This window comes from Acinonyx jubatus, chromosome C1 (assembly GCF_027475565.1).
Source record: "Acinonyx jubatus isolate Ajub_Pintada_27869175 chromosome C1, VMU_Ajub_asm_v1.0, whole genome shotgun sequence".
NCBI classification, from domain to species: Eukaryota; Metazoa; Chordata; class Mammalia; order Carnivora; family Felidae; genus Acinonyx; species Acinonyx jubatus.
In genome coordinates, this window is record NC_069381.1 from 67,915,286 (window position 1) to 67,930,635 (window position 15,350).

Sequence of the window (15,350 nt, forward strand, 5' to 3'; positions counted from 1 at the left end):
TCCAGTCTGATTTACTTGCCTTCTGTGCAGCCAGCATTTGATTCTTCTGTGTCATCATTTTTTCCTATTTTCTTTATACCTGTATGACCATTCATATTATTTATTTTCAAGGAAAGCTCTTCCTTCACTGTTCTACAGTTCTACACAGTTCCTTTTTTTTAATGTTTTTAACGTTTATTTTTGAGAGAGAGAGAGAGAGAGAGAGAGAGAGAGAGAGAGAGAGAGAGAGAGAGAAGGAGTGCAAATGGGGAAGGGGCAGAGAGAGAGGGAGACAGAGACTCTGAAGCAGACTCTAGGCTCTGAGCTGTCAGCAAAGACCCCGATGCAAGCCTCAAACTCACACAGACCGTGAGATCATGATCTGAGCTGAAGTCAGTCACTTAACCAACTGAACCACCCAGGCACCCCTCTACACAGTTCTATCCTCAAATTTGTCTTTCTCTTCTTTGCATTCATTCCTGAATTATTTACAAAAATCCATGATATTACCACCTGTGTTTTGGGGAACCATATTAATCTGTTCAGACTCATCCCTGGAGCCACATGTCCATCTGTCTACTAACCATCTCTTCCTACAGGGCCACAGAACCTCAGACTCTTTACAGCTTGCACACCTCAATCATCAATCATATTCCCCTCCAAATCTACACACACAATTCTGTGCACCTTCCTGCACTTCCCTGTCTGGATTAATGATGTTGAGACCCATTCTTGTCCCACTTCTGTTGTCATAGTTCAGGTTTTTAGCATTTATTTTTATTGTTTTAGATAGAACTATGACATTGGTAACTTATCCTGGAGTCTATCTTTCCCTTGTCTTCAGAGTAATCATTCTAAAACATATTCATTCTTTTCAAACCACAGAGGACTTTAGTGGCTCACCAGTATTACAGACAAAGTCCAATATCTTTGCCATGTTATGCAAAGTTCTTTGTGATCAATGAATGGTGTTTCCAAGAGTTGTGCAGAGCATTACCTGTGTGGCTGTGGGCAGTGGTCTTGACATAAATGTGTAAATCCTGGAAAGAGATTTCTTGAGTTTAAATTGTGGATCCATTACCTATTAGCTGTTTGACCTTTTTTGGCTTTTTTTTTTTTTCCACACATGAGAGAGAGAGAGAGGAGTAGAGGGAGAGGGAGAGAGAGAATCTTAAGCAGGCTCTGTGTTCAGTGCAGAGGCTGATGCGGGGCTTGATCTCATGACTATGAGATCATGACTTGAGCTGAAATCAAGAGTCAGACTCTTAACCAGTTGAGCCAAGCACCCCAACTGTTTGACATTTGGTAAGTTACTTTGTTTTCATCTTTCTTAATTTCCTTGTATATGAAATGGGGAATAATACTTGCTTTATAGAGATTTAGTAGAGATTATATCTTAAAATTAGTAGAAAGTGTTTAAAAAGTGTTTGGCACAGCATAATTGTTCAAGCAAATGTTACATACTATTAATATTATTAATTTATTATTATTAGCTTTATGCTTTCATGAAACTTTATATCTTTTATTATTTATTGTATACTTACCTGTAGTAAGTACCTGTAGGGCAATATTGGCTAGTGGAACAGAGCATGTGTTTGGGCATTAGGAAGATATGGATTGACATCTTTATCTTTACCTCTGGTTCTTAATCTCTCATCTTTGAAATCATGAGAATATTATCTGTTTCCTAGAGCTGTGTGAGAATTAAATATGAGAATATATATCAAGCAATTATTACATTATTTAATGAATATAGTGAATAGTCCCAAATAGTACTTACTATTATTTCTGTATCAATAGTGCTTTGCATGTATAAAGTATTTAATGACTGCTAAGTAATTTTCTGTGTTCTAATTTGAAGAAAACTAATCTGGTTTGAGAATTCTTAGAGGGTCGTTCGTGTCTTTGTGTCTTAATAGAAGTAATCTTTATGATCCATGGGATCTAATATGAGACCATTATGAAACTCAATCAAAATAAGGTCAAGATGTTAAAGAAAGAGCAATCCCATACATCTTTTCATCTGCTAGTTCTAGCTCCATCTTTACCTTTCAGCTACTAGTCTAAAATTTACTTCAATTTGCTCAACTTCCCCATGTCATTAGAACATTTTGATTGAAGGGGCACCTGCTTCAGTCGGTTAAGCATTTGACTCTTGATTTCAGCCCAGGCCATGATGTCAGGGTTCATGGGATAGAGCCCCGTGTCAGGCTCTGTGCTGACAGCACGGAGCCTGCTTGGTATTCTCTCTCTTTCTCTTTGTCCCTGCTCTGGTCATGCTTGTGTTCTCTCTCTCTCTCTCAAATAATAAAAAAAAATAACATTTTATTTGAAAATTTATAATTTTTAGGAGCACCTGGGTGGCTCAGTCAGTTGAGCATCTGAATTTGGCTCAGGTCATGATCTCATGGTTGGTGGGTTTGAGCTCCGTGTCGGGCTCTGTGCTGACAGCTCAGAGCCTGGAGCCTGCTTCAGATTCTGTGTCTCCTTCTCTCTCTGCCCCTCCCCCACTCATGCTCTGTTTTACTCTGTCTCTCAAAAATAAATAAATGTGAAAAAAAATTAAAAAAAGGAAAATTTGTAATTTTCATTTTATAATTAAGTGAAATAAATTGGTGTTGAAAACCAGTTTTATTTAATTTTTGAATTAAACTGGATATCGTAGTTGATTACAGTTTATTTGCACTAGTTATTTATTCATGTCTGTTTCACAAACTGGACTAAAATTCCCATGAGGCAGAGACTTGCTTTATTTGTATTATGTGCTTGGTTCCCAGTAGGATCTCACTAATATTTGTTGAATGAATGAGTTTCAATTACCTCTTGTAAAACCCTTTTAACTGACCTAAATAAGGGAGAGATTTAAAATTCATCCTCCATAGGTAAATGTTTCTGTATATATTGATTTGATTTTGTGATCATTTTATATCAGGGATTGGCAAACTATGGCCAGCAGGCAAAAATCTGGTCTGTTGCCTGTTTTGTAAGGCTTGTGAGTTTCAAATTGCTGTTATCTTTTTAAATGTTTAGAAAAATCAAAAGAGGAGTAATATTTCATGATATGTGGAAATTGTAGGAAATTAAAATTTTAGTGTTCATGAACAGTTTTATTGGAACACAGACATGTTCATTCATTTCTATATTATCTATGGCTGATTTTGCTCTAACTGGCAGTTATATAGTTGCTATGCAGACTTTAAGGCCCACAAAGCCTAAAATATTGACTATTAGACCCTTTACAAAAATCTGCCAACATCTGTTCTAAAGAAAATAAAGAGACATTACGTTGATCTTGCTTTTGATTTTCAAAGAATCAAGAGATAACCACATGCATATTTTAGTCTTCTATTTAACTATATATTTAGATAATTTACTATCAATCTTGATTGTAAAATGATAAACTATACATTTTTTCAAACGAAATCATCCTGTAAGAATGTGAACCAGTATTGATGAAATATATGCATTGCTTAATATCAAATTTAGTAATTCTTATTTCAGAGTTTTGTGTTTCCACTTGACTTTCATTTATATACCCTTAACAATGATTCATATTTGTGTATAACTTTGAGTCATTTTGAGGGTTAAAGCATTTAGAACCTAAATTCTAAATTTAGACTTTATTGAGGTATACTTATTCTATGAATTTCAGATACATTCTTTCTTTTTATATATTTATTTCCCCTATCTTAATTCTCAAACATTAGACCAGTAGCTACTACAATTTGAAAAAAAAATCTCTAGATAATAATAATGGTAATAATAATAATAACCCTTTTCATTTTGATAGTATCATTTTTTTTTTTCAAAAGCTTTCACATACATAAAGGAAATCTACTGAGTTTGGTCTAAAACCCTACAAGTGAAGGCATGGTATGTTTCACTCTTGGAATTGGTGTGGGGCTCAGCTCTAACAGAGGTAAAGGAGTCTTTAATAAAGAGAATCCAAAGCAGTGGTTTAAAATGATAGAACTGTCTGTTCTCTTACAACAATCCAGAGTTTTGAGATGCAAGGCTGGTAAAAAGAAGCTGCCACCCTTGCCCCATAGCTACCTTCTCTGGGTCCACAGTGGCTACTACAGTTGCTATCATGTCCCAACCGGAGAGAACAAAGAGCCTGGGAGCACATGCACATTTTTTTTTCAGGGAGAAAGCCTCAAACCGACATATATATCACTTCTGCTTTCATCTTATTACCTAGCACCTAGGCAAATGGCCATTCTAACTGTAGATTACGTCATCTATAACTGAGAGGACCCTTGTTACAAAAATCATGCTACCACGCAGATATTTCTTCCTTTTACTAAGAGAAAAGCTGTGTAGATATAAATTTGCTCAGATTGAGTTGGTTTTCTGATGCCAGTATTTCTACGTTATTGTGAACAAACCACTGAATATCCTTACCTTAAACACTCTTTCTATAAACTATTAAGTGAACATTTCATAACTTTGAACCATTACTCATGAAACTGATTTGAATAGAGAACACATCAGACTAGAAAGTATCCATGACTCTAGGCCAGTTACTTGTGGGACCACGGATATGTGAGAGGAAACCTGTAGATTCTACTTTATTAGGGAAAATGAGAGTTAGAAATTCTCAAAGTTAAAAAAAAATCTAAAAAAAAATTCTGTTAAAAACCCCTGACTAGTAATATATTGCTAAGTGAAACATAACACTTCAGTACAGTTATTTCATATAGTAAACAACCTGTTTTAAAATTTATTTGATAGAGAGTTGAATATTCTATAAAGAGTTAGTGACTGTGAATTCTATTTGGTTTACTTTCAAATGTTATTTAAAAACTGGCTTGCAATATTTAAGAAACTTAAGATACTGTATGTCTAATTAATACACATTTTAGGTAGCATTTTAATAATTTTCAAGGATAAACTCGGTAGAACTCATTAATTTCTAAATTGTAAGTGATTTGCACTGGCTATGCTTCTTTCTTGGATGAGTAGTTCCTCTAGTAAGTACCCTAATATTAGACTGTCTCTTGAATTTTTAAACCGACTTATTAGAAGAGAAGGCTTGAGTGAGAAAAATCATACAATTAGAAAGCCATCCTTTCCACTTACTATTAAGCTAACAATGTAAGCCTAATATTTAATGTTATTAACAATGCCCACAAAGGTTTATGATTAAATGAAGGATACAAAAGGACTGCCATTTTTAAAACATCACTTATTTTTTTTTTTTAGAAGAATGTAAATCAAAGACTAGAATTAAAGCCCCAGAGAAAATTTCATTTAAGCAAATTTGAATTTCTTTTCAGTTCCATTTCACCCTCGGTTTTTTTTCTCCCCTTCTGATAAACTTTTGCCCTCTAGCCTGCCGTGAAAGGAACAATGAAGCAGCCACCAATGTTCCCTAAACTCTGTAAGTGACTCTTCCTGAGTTATTATCCTTCAGCTTCTATAAGGAGCATGAAAAATCTCCTTTCTACCTCTCCCACCAGGAATCCAGTGCAAAGCATTGCACTTGATGTCTTGTAGAGCGGAAATCAAGAAACATAGGGCCCATCTGTGTACATCTTGCATGCTGAATGGAAAAACATTATCACCCTTATAAATTAACGAGAAGCCTTTATCTGGCCAAGGCTCTTTCCCCACACAATGTAAGTAATGTGGCAGAGATCTGAGACTTCCATGAAATGCCTGCCCCAGTCTGGCCTCTTCTAGTGTTAAAGAAGAATGGGAACCTGGACAATTTTCAGGGATTTATTTAGGCCATGAATCTGCTTGCTGGGCTGGTGAAACCTTTGTGCTTTAAGTTTTCAGCTTTTCATCAAAAGAAGAAGAAAGGAAAAAAAAGAAAAAAAAAATCTAAAGCAGCAGATTTAATTTCAGGATTGAAGATTTGATACTGATTTTCTCTCTCTCCCTCTCCTTTTTTGTCAAGAAGCCGAACTTATTTTCATATATAATTTCTCTGCTTTGTCAACTCATTAGCTTGTGAATCCAGAATAGATTTTTATCTAAGGAATCAGGCTTCAAGTCTTAAAGACATCAGTGATTCTATAAGGTGATAAAAACCCTTATCCAAACCGTGCATACTGCCTTCTAATTAGCTGGCACTGTCCTTAGGAAATCCAGAGTTTTGCCACGCACCATTGGTGTGAGATTCCTAGTGTAGTATTCACTAGCATATGAAGTTATTCATTACTTGGTCAGAAGCAGATTCTAATGCACACACTGGAGGAGGAATATGTGTTTAACCTGCTTACTAGCAAAGGTGTATGCTTTACAGATGACATACCTGGATATCTTCTGTGAAAAATAGTTTCCCATTTCATCTGGTCTTCTACCCACATGCCTGCCTTTTCCTTTTAATTAGCCAAATTCCCATTCCTGACCTTTTCTCTTTTTGCTTTGTTTACCTACTCTAGATGCATCTTTTCTCTTGTGCTGCAATAAATCCTTGAAACTGCCTCCTAATTAACACATGGTAAATCTCCTCTATAAAAATATGTATTTACTAAATTATACACAGGCGTTTTGTTCTGTAAATCTCCAAGGTGGTAAAGGGTCTCTATTATCTGTCACTTATATATGACAGTACAGTTAATTACAATTGCCCTATCACCTGTGGCATTGTTCTATCATTATTCGTTATTCATTTACACCCATGCTATAAATTTCTGTGGATAAGCCCATGTTGCTTTTCTTTCTGGAAAGGAAGGTGCCAGTACTCTGTTATTTCTCTTCCTGCTCCATCTTTCACCAATGTCTAATTGAGATAGAAATGAAAAGATAAAAAAAAGTTCTTTGAATAAATCTATTAATTTAAAAGCATTTCTCCCAGTGGTTTTTTTTCTTCTTTCCTTCAGCAGTGGGTCATGCTAAACATTGATTTACAGAAAAACAGCTGTAACTGCATCTGTAACTGTTTTGCGCCATCATTTTGGCTCTGAAATTATAGCTTCCATATAAGTTAATTATTAATATGGCAGAAATTGAGATGATGTTGCTTAATTAGTGAATGTGGTACAAACTAGCTTAGTTTTCAGATACCAATACTTCTACGACATAGCAATGCATAGGCCAGTGAATATCCCCAACCAGTCTTTATGTAAGCTTATTGCGGCAGCAATGTAAACGAATATAGCATAATTGGAATTTCACATCATATCTTCATGATCCATAATTCCATGGTTGCAGAAGCTTGGTTTCAGCATTATTCTTCTGTGTTGTTTTCTCTAACTTCCAAGGCATGAGTAACCCAAAATTAAATGGCAAGTGCCCAAGAACAGTGCAACCAAAATGAAAGAGGAAGGTGATTTCCATGTAGCAAACTCCGTAAGTGTGAAATTATATTATACATCTAGCTAGATATTTCTGTTGCCGAATTTATTCCCTCAAAGCTAAACTCTTCACTCAATGACAGACTTACTTGCAGATATTACCCTACCTTGGAAAGTTCAGTTAAGGGTGTTAGGGCCTAAAACGAATACTTTGTGAAACTCAGAGCATGTTCCTTTTCTGGTTGGAAAACTTGTAGTGATTTATCCCATTCCTTATCTTTAATATAAAATATTGCAGTCCAGGCGCCTGGTGGCTCAGTCGGTTAAGCGTCCAACTTCGGCTCAGGTCATGATCTCACAGTTGATGAGTTCAAGCCCCGCGCCAGGCTCTGTGCTGACAGCTCAGAGCCTGGCACCTACTTTGGATTCTGTGTCTCTCTACCCTCCCCTGCTCACGTACTCTCTCTCTCTCTCGCTCTCAAAAATAAATCTTAAGAAAAAAATTCGAAAAAAATTGCCATCGAGTTTTAAATTTGGCTTAAAACATACATTTTTAGGACAAAAGATACATTTTAGCATGAAATAAATAACATTAACATTTGATAGGCATAAACATCCCATTTAAATTTTTAAAATTATTATTAAAATTACAGTATTTTTATTAAATAAAAAGTGGCAGAGGAAGCAATAGTGTGATGATAGCATATTAGCCAAAAAACAGTTTAGAAGTTTCTCCTTTGTGTGTAGTAATATAACAAATTCTAAATTTATATTCATTTTCTCATGGAATTACTTCCAAGTTACTTCTAATTAAGACAAAAACTAAACCTACAAAACAATTCAGAATAGGAATGTGAAATTATGTTGCAAAATTAAATGAATCTCTTGTAGGCCAATAAGTTTGCCATATAATTAGATTAAAAAATGAATACCAAATATACGATGTCTATTTTCAAGCAAAAATCCCAAGATAAATCATACAAACATAATTAAAATATGCATTGCCCAGAGTATACTGGAGGAAATTAAAATTTATTAGTTGTTAAGGATTTAAAGTGTTGTATAGCCCTGGAAAGGAAATTCCATAGTTTTGAATCTTTTAACACAATGATAAAAAGGACGTATGCATTGATAAAAGTTACTTGATACCAGAAACTTTCCCCAAAGAAGAATTTTATTAAATCAAGTGGATAATAAAGAGAGAGTCTTTGAAAATCCTGTGTGCCTCCTAACTCAGACAGCCAATAAAACTTACACAATCATGGGATAAGCAAGGTTTGGTCTAATGTAATTACTGTCACTTTCATTTGGATGGAAGGTTAGTGGATAATAATGGTATTATCATTGGCAAAAACATATCTGAAAAGTTCCAAATTAATAAACTTGTTTTCTATAAAAAAATAAGTCATATATGGGGCACCTGGGTAGCTCAGTCAGTTGAGTGTCTGACTCATGGTTTCATTTCAGGTCACGATCTCGCAGTTTCGTGGGTTTGAGTCCCGCGTTGGGCTTTGCGCTGGCAGGACAGAGCCTGCTTGAGATTCTCTCCCTGTCTCTCTGCCCTTCCCCCACTCACTCTGTCTCTGTCTCTCTCAAAATGAATAAATAAATAAAAAAAAATAAGCCATATATATATATATATATATATTTATAGCTATAGGTATATATGAAATTAATTTGTTTGCCCTGGATGTTTGAATTAAATAGTGTGTTTTCAAAATCTCATAAAATCCATTTTAACTTCTCCTTAACAAGTTTTTCTGAAAAGATGAAAAAAAAACCTCTTAAATACCTAAACTGTAAAAAAAAAAAAAAAGATTTATATGTTAGAAAAGTTTGCTGTCTTTTATCAAGGCTGATTGATATTTGGATGTATGGGGTTTTCTTTTTATGAGCATGTGACTGAGTTTTGGAAAGCTCTGAAAAACTCCACAAATAATTACATAAGAATAATGAATAACGATGTGTTGCTCAGGTGCACATTTACCAAGCATCTACTCTGTACCAAACACGTTACCCCCTTCCAAGAATACAGGCAGTCACACACTTGTTGAACCATGTTCAAGACCAATATCTTTTGAAATCATTGTATGAAGATCAGTCTTTGGACACTGAAGTTATATTTAAGCACCCTCCTTTAATAATAGGAGATAGTTTTCAAATCAGATATTTTTATTGATATAGTTCATACGACATCTTTTTACTTAAAAAAATTTTTAACATTTATTTGCTTTTTGAGACACAAAGAGTGAGTGTGAGTGATGTAGTGGCAGGGAGAGAGAGGGAGACACAGAATTCAAAGCAGGCTCCAGGCTCCGAGCCACCAGCGCAGAGCCTGATGCAGGGCTTGAACCCATGAACCGTGAGATCATGACCTGAGCCAAAGTCAGATGCTCAACTGATTGAGCCACCGACATACCCTTTAAAAAAAAAAAAGAACATTTATTTATTTTTCAGATATAGAGACAGAGCATGATACAGGGAGGGGCAGAAAGAGAGAGAGGGAGACACAGAATCCAAAGCAGACTCCAGTCTCTGAGCTGTTAGCACAGAGCCCAACGCGGGGCTCAAACTCACAAACACGTGAGACTGTGACCTGAGCTGAAGTCAGAGGCTCAACCGACTGGGCCACCCAGGCACCCCAACATCTTTTTACTTTTAAGAATTACTTATTTCTGTTAAGATTCTTAGGCAGCAGATCTAAAACCAAAGAAAGAAATCATTCCCCTCTATGGACTGCAAAAGCATTAGATTTGGACTTAAGTGCTCTGAGTTAGTGATATACAACTGCCACCTACTCCTAAGCAATCTTAGGCAAACCACTTAAACTCTACTCCGGGTTCCTTGTCCTTCAAATGAAGATGTGTCATTTACCTCCCAGGGTTGTTGTGAAGAGTTAATGAGAACACATATATTAGAGCCTTTTTGCAAGCTGTAAAGAGGCTATTTGAATGTGAAATATTTTAAGTGTCTTGGTTGTAAAAATGTGAAAGATTCCCAACATTTGTGGAGAAAAGTGTTGACTTTTCTGAGATAAGGGTGTGTTGAGAAAGGAGTAGGTGGCCTTTGCCAGTTCTGTAACTGGAAACGTGGATTGTGAGCCAAGACTTCTGCGTAAGGGGGATGACAAATGTGAATGCAGCAACTGGCAAGAAAAAGACAAAATATAGTGATGAGATTTTATTTTATTGTTGATAGAATATTATTTACTTGGGAATTGGGTTCATATTCTCTCCATGAATGCCATACTCTCATAGAGCAGGTATTTATACAAATTGATTAAATTACAAAGACCTCATTCTGGACCATGAAAACTTAAACATGAGAAAGTTGGACAGATTTCTAAGGAGACACGTAAATACAATTAAAGGGCTTGGGCATGGGACCTGTGGGGAAAAGGTTCTGGGATTATTCAGTTTGCTAGGGACAAGGCTAAATGTAGAAATGTGGGAATGTGTAATATACTAAGGATAAAAGAACATCTGTTTTTTATGTCTAAGAAAGATCTAAAAGGAACTGGGCTTAAGCTATAGGATAACAAATTTAAATTAGCAACAAGAAAGAATTTCCTGACAGGGTTGTTGGGCATACAAGGACTTGCTGGAATCTCCTTTGCACATCTTTGAAAAAGTGTTTCCATTAAAATAGAATGGTATAGGTGTTCACCTTCCTGAATGTAGAACAATGAATCAGATAATTTTGTTTTTTTTTTTTTTAAAGTAGGCTTCATGCCCAGTGCAGAGCCCAACGCTGGGCTTGAACTCAAGACCCTGAGATCAAGACCTGAGCTGAGATCATGAGTCAGATGCTTAACCAACTGAGCCATCCAGGTGCCTGGATCAGATAATTTTAAAATAACATTTCTAATTCCCTGATTCTTAAGTATTGTTACTCTGGTAAAACAAAAGAGAACTCTGGCAAAAATTGTCAAAGATAAAATGTTTTTATTTGCATAGAACAAAGAGAAAATGTATTTTGATCACAGTTATCCTATATTATATCATTGTAAAATGACTAAATTATTTCTTGGAATATTCTAGAATGTTTAAAAACATGTAATAGAAGACTCTTTAGAAATTCTGTGCATCTGGGGGTACCTGGGTGGCTCAGTTTGAGCGTCCAACTTCGGCTCAGGTCATGATCTCATGGTTTGTGAGTTCAAGCCCTGCCTTGGGGCTGTCAGCTGTGTTGACAGCTTGGAGCCTGGAGCCCACTTTGGATTCTGTGCCTCCCTCTCTCTCTGCTCCTCTCCTGCTCATGCTCTGTCTTTGTCTCTCTCAAACATAAGTAAACATTAAAAAAAAAAAAAAATTCTCTGCATCTGAATTCTTTCAACTCTGGAGTCACATGGAATAGGACATACAAAGTGTGGGAAAGATCTATTCATAAAATACTTATTTCTTATTTTTCCTGTGCTAGACTAAATTGCCCTCTTTTGATCTGATGTGTTACAGTATGTTCGAGTTCTAGCCAATGGAATGTGAATGGGATAGATGTTATGTGTGCCATTTTGGGGCCTTTTAAGGAAGGGTATGGCCACTTTCACTCTTGTTTCCCTTTCTTCCAGCTGCAAGCAGACCATGATGAGCTACTAAGGGATGGCTGAGCCACAAGCTGGCAGGGGCCTGGGTCTCTGAGTTACCACATGGAGGCACCTGCTAACCTGGAACATCTGTCTCAGTCTGTTATGCAAATGAGAAAGAAACTTCTGTTTGAATCATTCTGCTTGTTTTAGATTTGTTTCTTCTGCAGACTTGAATGAGACATTGAGTAGCCAGGCCCATCTTATTGTAGTTATTTCTTCTCTGATCTTGGACAAAGACTTTTCTTCCCTGGTTTTGGGTTCTCTTCCATAAAACAGTGAGAACAGTGAGCTCATTCTGTGTGTGTGTGTGTGTGTGTGTGTGTGTATGTGTGTGTGTGTGTGTGTGTATGTGTCTTGGAATAATGAATGATGTTTCATCTTGAATTGTAGTTTTGTTATTTAACCTAAAGTATGAAAAGATTTTTCTAGTAGATGAATAATATCAGAATGCATTTGTTATAATATGGTGATTTATAATTCACTTTGCTCTATCTTCAAAGAAAAACAAAGGAAAAAGCTTTAAAATTTAGGAAGAGGGCCAAAGATTTACTGCAAAGAATTGTTTGCAAATGAATTCTTCAAACTCTGTTAAAAATATGTTGTCTTTTTTACTGAAAAGATTTTCTTCAGTATTCAGGGACAATTTCAATTAATACCTTTACAGAGAAAAAACCATTTTAAGCATGATACTTAACTATGTTTCTGTGAAATTGAAATATAAACTACAGGAGATTTAGTGAATTTTCTAATTATTCTTCCTGTCTATGGACACTGGAGGTCACAACTATGTAGAAATATTTGTATGCTAATTAGTGGAATAAAATACTCTTCCGTGTCTTATTCTTCAGGATTTTGAAAACTGGTAACAGAAATTTAATAAATGTGGGTCTATATATCTAGTTCTAGATAATGATATAGGAACTTCTTTTGAAGATTAAAGTATATAATAAATCATCTCTTAATCTCTTCCGGCTGCCTAGCTCTGTTTGAAATCAAATCATTCATTCATTTGGAGGTAATATTGTGTGTCCTTTGGAGCTTGGGCTGTGGAGCTAGAATACCTGAGTTTAAATTCTGACTCTACTGTTTCCTGACTATTGGATCTACAGAAGCATTTCACTTCACCTGTCTGTTCTCAGGTCTTTATCTTTCAAATGAGGGCTATAATGGTACCTACTTTATGCAGTGTTGGGTGAAATAACACCTTAGGGCCTGGTACACAGTAAATAATCAGGAAATTATAACTATTGTTCAATAAATATGTATTGATTACCTGCTATAGTAAAAACTACACTATATTAAATCTCATTGGTCAGACAATGTACTTGACACTTTAAAAGTTGACTCAATAAATTCTAACAACTCCGCTGTGAGGTAGATATTATTATGTTAATTATACCCGTGGAATAACTAAGACTCTGAGAGGTTAAGTAACTTGCCCAGAATCACACAGTTAGCAAATGGCAAAGCCAGAATTTAAAATCAAGTATGCTAAACTCCAAAGTCCTGACATTGAATAACAGGAGTAGGTGCAAAGATAGAAATGATGTAGCCCAGAAGAAATTAGTTTAGTCATGGCAGAAATATTAAAAAGTATATATCTTGCTAAGTGTTAAAAATATCAATGATGTGCTATGGGAAGAAACCTATTTGTTTTTCCATTGCAATTATTACAAAGTGGTATATTCTCCTGACATTGGTTGGTTAGAGATTGTTGCTAATAAGATAATCGTTGGGGCTTAAATCATTGACTGGACTACTTTGTGTTCCTTGCGACCGTTTTCTGTGCTTGCCCTAGCCCTTCCAATTGTTTCATGAGTATGTCTTGAATCCAAGAAGACCAATGTAGGTATCTATGGGTGGAAATGAGCAAGGGCATCACTGCTATTGGAAAAGCCATTCGATATGGACAAGTATGTCAAGAGTTGAGTACTCATGCATATAGACTTGTCACTTGTGACCCAAACCTGACATAGCTTTGGCTGGACTTTACACTGGGACTAACGTGGATTCTAGATCAAGATGACAGTTATAGGTCTCTGCTTACACACTCCTGGTGTGTACAAAAATTTCCTGCCACTTAATTTGATCCCTCTGCATGCAGATGAGCTAAGATAAATTTAGTCATTTCTTTAGCTAAATTATTCAGGGAGGTGAAAGTGCTGGTGGCATTAATTAATCATAAAATTATGAAGTCAGAAGAGACCTCAGGAATTGTCTGATCCAATGTCCTCACAGTGAGGGTCCTGAGACCTAGTGAGAGTCGATAGATTAATTTGGGTCACACAGTCAGTTGTGTACAGAGCTGGATACAAAAGCTAGATCTTCTCATCATTTTGCTCATGTGCCATATCAAATTAGGCAACACGTCCAATTATTGATTCTATTTATTATTTCTGATATCCAAAACCTCTTCTACATTTTCATAGTCTCTGCCCTTGTTTTAGCTGCAACAGAAAAGCCAGTTGGGTGTGCGCTAGAGAGAACAGAAATGGCTAAAATTAGCAAGACTGTTTTTGTTTATAAAGTAACTCCAGTACTGGCTTCATCTTCAGCTGGCCTTAGTAAAGCAACTCCCTCTCCTATAGCAGTAAGACGTTTCTCCTTTGGATTGGAGCTGGGGCTTGGTTGTAGCTCCAGTCAGGTTCTGTGCTGGATTTGTTACCTCTATAAAAATTTGATGAGAGAAAGTGCTTTTGAGACAAGAGAAGGAAGATGGTGAGGAGAAGTTGAAACGAAATTTCAAAACTTAAAGCTATCAGGAACCCTAGTGATCAACTCATCTAGCTGTCTTATTTTACAGAGGATAAAATCAAGTCCTGGATAAGTTAAGTGACTTCTGAGCCTTTACAGAATATGGGCTAGAATTGGGTTCCTTATTCCTAGTGATTCCTTCAGTATAATAGAGCCATAGTTGGTAAATTTTTTGAGCACGTATTTTGTGCCTGACATTATGCTAATGCATGTGTTATACATTATGTAAGATGATATATATTACACCATATAGCAAGCACTAAACTCTTAAGGATGGTCCCACTGACAGTGGAGTATATTGAGGCTCAGAGAGTTTAAATAACCTTCTTAACATCACATAATTAGTAAAGAAAAGAACTAGGATTCCAATATGGGCCTTGTCAAGAGCTATGGAATCTGAGACTAACTTCCTTGCAAGCTAAACAAGTTAGCCTCTGTCATGGATGCTGACAGAAGACTTGAAACACTTGGATCAGAGACAGAGGCCTTTATTATTCATACTAATAATAGTACTCCTAGTATCAGCATTTCCTTGAGCCCCAGTTCCTACAGAATGGTGAGAAGAGGGCCAGGTGTCACTTGCACATGCAATGAGCTGCATTATAGGACAGGAACCCTGAGCCGAGGAAACTGATCTTTTATAATAGACAGTAAAGAGGGCTAGCTTTTATTCTGGAGAGAAATGCTATCTCAGTCTCCCAAGGATGTTTGCTATTTAATCATGCTTGCAAAGATAGCTCAGAACAAAGTCAGTCAGTACCATTGCTTGAAAGACATGCAGAAAT